Consider the following 8,797-nt stretch of genomic DNA (forward strand, 5'->3'; position numbering starts at 1 on the left):
AATATGCCATCCCTTTCTCTAATATTTTCAGAAGATACTCAAATATATCTTTGGTAGATAAAAAAGCATTAGCTGTCCAAATAGGTGTTAATGTTAACTGTCTTATAGCAAAAGACTCTGTATTACATTTTTTTTCCCTCTTTTCTGATCCTGGAGCAGTGACAATTTAGGCACTTCTGTGAGAGGCACTGCAAAACCATGAAAAATACCTTGTCTGTCTTAACAGTCTCAGGAAATCAGAAGAGCACTAGCTGAAGCAAAGAAACTAGCTGATGGGTGGAAAGGCAGGCAGGAAGAATAACTGTAATAAGAACTTGCTTTTTCCCAGATAGACATTTTGTCCTTCTGCCGTTATCAAGTGTCTGCATTTTCTGCACACTGGAGAAAACATGAATCGGGAGTTGAAAGAGAGTAGAGGATTTACTGATAGCTGAGACTGGGGAAACTTGTGACTACAACACATGGTTTCTTCAGGAGAAACACTTGGATAAAGATGACGCACAGGGGAGTTGATTCAGAAGCTTGGACTTCCTCTACTGAGCCAAAAGGTAGTTTTAGAGAGTATATGTGGATCTTCTCTGGTCTTCCCGGTGTGTTGTTGTCTCATCAAATCCAGGATAGTTTAATCTTGTATCTAGTCTTGGAAAAAATGAAAATGTAAAGAAATTTGGTGTGATTTCATAGGGAATGACAAAGAAATTGTGAGCACTGAGATAGAATAAAAAAAGAATCACAGTAACAGAAGTGACTTAAAAGGGGCCTTCCAGTTCGAATCCAGGAACATAGCCTTATGAATTGAAATTTCAGTAGTGTTTTGTTTTGTTTTGTTTTGTTTTGTTTTGTTTTGTTTTGTTTTAAACCACTCAACTAGAGCTGTGGGAGGGGAAAGATGATAAGACAGTTGCAGGAGTCAGTGTTAGTTATCACTTGAGAGCCCTGACTCATTCAGACCCACCATGAGCAAACCAGAAGAGGTAAATATGTACATTGTGGATGAGAGTATAAAAAGATCAAGGAAAGAAGGAGAAAATTGCTTTCTACAGTGATGATCATTTCATCTCTCATTGTAGCTTCTAAGAGGGGAGGCCAGGTCTAGACAAAAGAACTCTATTCACTAGTTTGGGAGCTATAGAGAAAATATCAACTGCCCTTTTACAGTTAATAAATGCAGTGTTTATCTTGACAGGACAGCATGGTTTTTGCACACTTACATTGTTAATTTCTTAACATCATCTTACGATAATGAAAATACTTTTTTTTTTTGAATAATTTTATTATTATTATTTAATAAAAACAAGCATATTCTCTAGGCTTTCTGAAAATAAAACTGCTTCTGTAAAAACTCCTGTTGGGAATTTGTAGAGAAAGAAAAATAAAATTTTTTGAAAGTTTTAGGCATTCCTCCTTTATTTTCATTTCCTGAGCCTTTTAACTAACATACTTCTTGTTGTTTTTGTTTAACATTCAATCTTTTCTTATTATACCTCACCTCTCAGGAAGAAATTATTTATTGCCATTGTATTTGTATTCACTGCTGCTTGAGTGCAAAACTTTCACCAAAAAAAAAAGAAAAAAAAGAAAAAAAGACATCTTCTATAGCAATTGGATCCATCTTCTTGATCAGATATGGGTTATAGTGTCCTGGGCTGTGATATTTTGTTTAAAACTTGCAGTGCAGGAATGGCATTGCTCTTGATGCTTTCTAGCAGAAAGGGCTAGATAACTATAAACCCAGGTGCAGGTTCAGATTTCTAGGTATGATGTTGTGTTACAGAAGCATTTGGAGATTCTGTCTATGAGAACCAGTAGGATGTTTGATTTAACTTGTATAACATTATATTTTTATGGTAGGGAATATAGTTTATTAATAAGTTCATAAGAATAAAAATAAATTTATTATAATTTGTAAAAGCACTTTCCAAAACCTGTTGTCTTATCTCATCAAAATTGATGTTCTCCCATGAAACATCTCAATTCAGACAAAACATTTGCACTGGAAAAAACGTTCAGTCTGTATTATTTTGCCAAATCCTTTTCCTGAGTCTTGAGTTGTTCTAAATTATGGTCTGCACTAAAACACAGAATTCCTGGGTGTATCCATTATCAGTTTCAACTATTAATTTATGTTCAGGGAAATAGAAATATAAAATATCCACAGAGTGTGTTTGTCCTAGCCTGATGCAAGAGACAAGCATGCAATCAACTATGCAAATATCAAAGGCTAGGGGAACTGTTATCCACAAGTTAACTAATGACTTTTGCTCATTTAATTGAACAAAGCTAGATTGGGCATGCTAATTGATCATTGTTTTCAACTTTTTCTTTGTTTACATTTTAATTGTTTTCTTCCATCATGCTGCTTTTAGTTCCCTGCTCATTTTTATACTGTTGGCATATCCCCCACTGTATTTAATGCTCTTTTTTGTTGTGTGTGTGTGTGTGAGTGTGTGTGTATAAGTGTGTGTGTGACCTGTAATGATGTCTATACTGGAAAGAGAACATAAAGTTGATTACATGTTGAAACATTTAGTCCCCAAACTGCACACTTCAATTTTTGAAGTGAAATGTTTGACTTAGTCTTATCGTCAGGGTCATGCTATGATTATTTTTTCATTTTTAGCAAAACTCCTTGATTGTGGATTGTTATTATGGCTGCCCTGTCCTGTAGCTGAGGGTAAATGTTAGTTTAAAAAAAAAAAGTTGACCAAATATAATTTTAGTTTTCGTAAATTTTTCTACTTTTCCCTTGCTGATACCTCTTATTTTTTTATTCACTACTATACTACTTGAATAAGTTACCACTTCTGTAGCTCCTTCCAGTACTGGCTCTCCTTTGAAACAATTGCTCTTCCCTACCTTCTGCTGTTTAGCAGCTTCCCCCTTCCCCACAGAGGGGAGAGCATTGCTGGAGGCACCTCCGTCTGGGGTGGCCCTTCTCTTCACCTTGGCAGTGAAGAGGAGAGGAAGAAGAAAAGCTGAGAAATGCCTGTTAGCTGAAACTCTGTTAGCACACATATTGAGACAACTGGCCACTTCTATTTGGTATTTCTGGTACTGGTCCCAAAATATCATGGTTATTCTAATAGGTTTTCTTTAATAAGATAATTCTAAAACACAACTATGGTTAGAAATGAGAAGGCATGCAAACAACAGAGGTAGTATAATTTGATAGACCATTCACTTGTTCTAATTACAGGTACTTCTTCTCAAAAGTTGGCTTTTATTTAAATATAAAATATATCTGTTTGGACTCTACACAACATTTCTTAGATCCATGAAAGTGCAACCAAATGAAGAAGAGCAGCAAGTTGGCTCAAGTCTTCATGCCACAAGGAAGGCCTCTGAATCTTTACCCCTGTGGAGGAATACAGAGAAATTTGTCCAATTTCCACGTCCACTTTCCATGTCCACTTATGTTTCCTATTCAGAAAGGAAACATAAAGTTAATAAAGATGTAACATCAGTTAAAGAAACTGCAGTACAGTGACAGGACAGCCACAACAAGCAAATAAACTATTCTATTGATAACTGCAGTAGTCACAGTAGATGTGTAAAGAAAAGCTAGTGCCTGAAAGACATTGGAATGAGGACAATGAAAAATACTGGATTTAAGTAGCCTGCAAAATTAATTGCAGAAAATCTAAGGAACTGTAGTATGTGCAGATATCACTGGGTATTTTATTAAAGGCTGGTAGGCTGATATGCATAGGATTGAAGTAATATGATTCAGACTTACTTTGGAGGAGTGGAAAAATGTCTACAGTTTTATGTCAACACAAAGATGGATGTGGATTTAACTAGATTTTGTTTTTTGTTTAGTTTAGTGTTATGCATGAGGAAAATAAAATAGCATTAAATATTTTCATTATAGAAGATAACTATAATTCTCATTATAGAAAGGTTTTTCTTTCTGAATGTACAGGGCAAATGGTGCTAATAATAATAGGGGCTAAGCATTTGTGGATGGGATTTCTTCACTAGTTACCATAGGACTATTGAAACTTGATGACCTTAAAGATCATCCTGAAAAATAACCATGAGTGTCAACTGTTAATAAGATGATTCAGTTTATATAAAATAGGGTCATAAACTTTACAAGTATGATTAAGATTTTCAATTTTAAAAGTAATTTTTAAGAAATGTGAGTTGTGTTGACCCAATGGAAAATTTTTAATGAAAAATGAAAAGCAACGGGAGAGTAATTCCAAACCTATATGTTAATCAGCCCCATAAGTGCTGTCTGGAGCATAAATGGAATTTTAAATGGAATTTTGCTTGTTCGAGAAAGTACAGTCTTGGAAATCAAGAAGTTGCAGTCCACTGAGAATCAACAAAAATCAAGCTGACTTAAATATAAATGAAAATATAAGAGAATTTAGATTTTTTTTTATAGTGCTGCAAATAAAGACAATGGAGGGAATATGTGCATGTGTGTGTGAGGGGAGGGAGATCACTGGGGCTTACAGTTCACAAAGGTTTGGCTCCAAAGGTGTGTGTTTACCTCAATTTTCTATATGGAAGATCACTAGGATGGAGGGGCATGTGCTGTGTGATGAATGAGAAAGACACCTGGGGAAGCAGAAGTCTCTGCTGCTGTTAGAGATGTCAAACTCCTTAGAACTGAATGCTTTCAACTTCTTTTCAACAGTGAAACTGTATTTGCATCTCAGATTACTGCAAAAATTACACTTGACATTCTGAGTTTATTAAGAAAGTTTGTTAAAACATGCACCAAATGTTTCTTGCTGTTGAACAATTGGAGCAGAGCAAATGTAATATTTACATTTAAGAAAGGGAAAGGAAATAGATTCAGGTAACTACTCTCAGGGGACTGCAAAATAGAACACATTTGAATATGAAATTAATTTAAGAAATGGAGGTAAACATTAAGTTTCATTAAACACAGCATGTGTTTACAGAAAGGAAACTGTTTCCCATTCTAGCTCACTTATCTGATTTTCTAGATATGACTAATCTGGGACTAATCAAACTGTGATTTATTAAAGTATTTATTGTAAGACTTGATGAAAAATTATTAATTCAATCAGAAAAAAAATTGCTTTTCCTGATATTATGCTGATTCATCTGCAGCTCCTCTGAGCTCTATGGTTAATAGTCTTGTTATAATGTTGATAATGGGGATGCCATGGTGATTTGTCAGTGTCTGGAGTACATGATGTCCATGCTGATAGCTTCTTTTTCCACACTTTAGGATCAACTTGGAGTCAATTTTAAATGCTTACTGACTTTCTTTTGTACCTTTCTGTTTCTTCATTGCTCTACAGCTCCAGGTTACATATGGATTTACCACATATACAGTCCCTTTTGCATATATTATAAAGTATTTCTTTGTTATCTTTCTTACCCCTGCTTTCATCCAGCTCTAGGTCTGCATTTCGTTATCTGACCATTGGTCATTGGTTTTTTGTTGTTGCTGTTTTGTTTTGTTTTTTAAATATCTATGGGGTCTGTATTTTTTACCTGTGCCTTCAGGCTGGTATCTGCCATACATGTACTTAACACAATATTCTGTCTCCTCTTCTCAAAGTCTTTCCCAAGACACTAGTTTTGTAGTTTTTCTATAGTGAGTTATTATAATAGATAAATCATATAAGCTGGGTGGCTCCACACAAAGATAAACAAAAGTAAATCAAATTAGCCATAGCCAGATGGTCAATTAGAAAAATTGCTACAGCAGCAAAACTAAATGTGACAAATCTGTAGACAGGTCTAAGAAAGCTCAGACAGAGCAGGCCTCAGTCTTAAGCCTTGCAAACTCACTATAAAGCCCATGCTCTGTCATAAGAAATGGCAACACGTAAAGCATTGCAATACATGCAGTGTTTTAGATTAACTGCGTTGTCAACATAGATGATGTTTGGCATACTTTACTGGAAAAGCTGGAAGATATGGATGGGTTAAATCATGTTACAAAATTTGGAAATTACACTCGTATATACTAAGAATAAAACAGTTGTTTGTAAAAGCTGGGACCTTCCCAGTCGCTTTGGGAAGAACAGATGAAAGAAAGGGATTTGGAGTAATAGTTATTAACAGGAAGAAAGCCACCTGCAAAAGGCATATGTGATCCTAGAATATGCTGCATATGCTAACTTCAGTAGGGTTAAGAAAAATAAGCATTCCTGCTCACTGGTGGAACTTCATCTGAAATTGCCTATTTTGTTCTGGATGGTCTTGTTGAAAAGATGACTTGTTCCTATTGGAGCAGGAAAGGAAAGACAGTTGTTACTGTAAAATTAGATCAGGAGGCAGTGAGGGATTTGGAATGGAGGCTGACGCTCCACTCAGGTCTTTTTAAACTGCAGATATAGTGTGATTTCTGTTTAGCTCTCACAGGTGCTCAGCATAGATATTTTGATCCTGCCTCCACCCTTTTTCTGATTTTTCCTTTATTTTTTTTTTCTTCCAAGCAGAGATTGATTGAGAAATCAACTGTAAGACTGAATTCCTGTGCCTCAGTGTTCTTGGGAGAAGCCATTTGCTACAGTGAATCTCAGCTGGGCTTCAGTTCTCATCTCATTACACACTTCATGTTTTCCTAACATTTTCTGTTTCAGTGTTTAACTCTCATTAACCATTTCTCTCTTTTCTATTCCTGTTTTGATGCTCTTTTCATGGTTTTAGTGGTGTCATTTCTTATTAACTCTCTTTTTCTGATCTTGTTCCAACTCATCATTTAAGCTGTCCTGAACTCTCTCTACCTTTTCTCTCCCTGTTTTCTGCAGCTCCTTCCACCCCAAATGTCTCATTTCTTTTTTTCTTTTGTAATTTTACCTCTTCTATTGTTTGTATATATCACTACCATTTGCTTATATTCTGCTATTTGTTCTGTTTAGGGCCTGTCATATAGATTTCTAGAAATACTTTCCCTTCATGACACCTAATCTGTAATTTCCACTCGTATAAATGGAAGTTTCATTACAATAATCAAAACATCAAAAATGAGTCCATTTGCTAGTAACATTTAAATTGAAGGTTGAAATGGAAATATTAACACAATTTAAGGGAAAAGGAAAAGCTTGACACCTTATAAAGAAGAAGCTATTTTTAGTGGAACGTGTTGTTTTCAAAAACAAGTTCTAGGTTGACAGGTTTTTTCTCGTCATCCTTATAATGACCAAGTGAAATACTTGCAAGAAAAATGGAGGATTCATCTTGAATAATTATTGACAAGCTGGATTTTCTTTTCTTCTGAAGAAATATTTAATATTTAATAGGTACTATATATAGATCATAGGAGATACTTATAATTTCATGAGTGTATGTGCCCTTGCTAATCTATCATGTATAAAACAGTGATGTAATTTGCTGTAGTCTCACATATTACATCAGATTCAATGTGTTTGTGAGGTGTGAAACGAAGCATCATTCTGTTCAACACAGTTTTCCAGTTGCTTATAATTAATAGCAAAGGCACTTTAGGAAACAGCTTCTCTCTCTCTGCCAGAGGGTTCAGTATTTCCTTAGACAACTTGGCAAGGATTTCAGTAGCAGAGGAACCTGGAGTCTTTGGCAAATATGCTACATCGGGGCTTCATAGGGTTTTGTTTATAAGGCTTTTGGATTTTTTTGGACTCCACAAACTAGTTATTTTTCCTTCCAGTTTTGTGGAAAATAATACTGATGAAATTTGAATTTAAGACTCTGTCAACTCAATATAAGGCATCTTCCCTATGGACAGATATTTACAACTCTTGCTGTTTCAGGCAGCTCATGAGGTTGTGCGTTACCATTTCCCAAGTCCCTGGGGGCTGGCAGCAGTGATGTAGGAGGAAGCTCTTTGCCTCCCTAGCACGTGCCTCTCTGGCATGTGGTGGCATCCTGTGCTACAATGCCCCTATGCTGCCTTTCTTCATCAAGGACTATTTGTCCTTCCTTATGTGTTTCCACATAAGCTGTTAATACTCCAACTAGGGAGTTAGTTATTTGGAGGAGAGGAAGTGAGAAATTGAGTAGAAATGGGATGAGAGGTGAGATGCAGCGCTACTGATGGTGAAGATTCTCCAAGGGATAGTGCCTGAAAGGCGAAAGTTGAAGTCTTAACAATATTGTATGTTCAGTTATGAAGGAAAAGTTTGTGTGGTAAGGCAAATTAAAAGGCAGATTATTTATTTATTTATTCATTGCATATTTTATTTACTCATTTATTTATTCATTTTTTTTAAATATGAGACTCTCTAAATGGAAAAAATATAGCAAAAGAAAGAAAAACTACACAGTAAAGCTCACACAGGTTCAGTATGTGTCCAGGCTCTGTTTGAGTTCCCTGGTCCTTTCTTTGTGCTAGGACCTGTTGTTTTGTAAAGCAAACTAAACTGGTGCTAATAACAGCTACTTTAGGCAACTGAATGCCAGGTATCTTGCAGTTTTCATATGAACTTTAGTTAAATAAAACAATTAAATTTTCTCATTTGGCTTCTAGCATGATATTAAAGCTGTGTACTTAAAAATAAAGTCCTTGTGCTATGGATTCTACTCCTGTTGTTCATGTCAATTACAATTATGTTGCTTTTGAACAAGATTTTTGCCAGCAGGGAATACTGAGAAGTGCCAAATTAAATTTCTGATGCATTTTGTCTTTAGTTCATGGTGAGAATTATTTCTCACATAAATTTGCTATGCTTAGCAGAATGGACTCATATTTCCTCTAAAATATCTGTGGCATCAGATTAGTTTTCAAAGCTATCATAGTGGCACTGTTGATGCTGCCTCCTAGTCTGTGGCATAGCACAGGCCTTGGTTTGAAAAAAAGAAGGTGGAGAAACTACTTTTATTC

This window comes from Meleagris gallopavo, chromosome 1 (assembly GCF_000146605.3).
Source record: "Meleagris gallopavo isolate NT-WF06-2002-E0010 breed Aviagen turkey brand Nicholas breeding stock chromosome 1, Turkey_5.1, whole genome shotgun sequence".
Taxonomy (NCBI): Eukaryota; Metazoa; Chordata; class Aves; order Galliformes; family Phasianidae; genus Meleagris; species Meleagris gallopavo.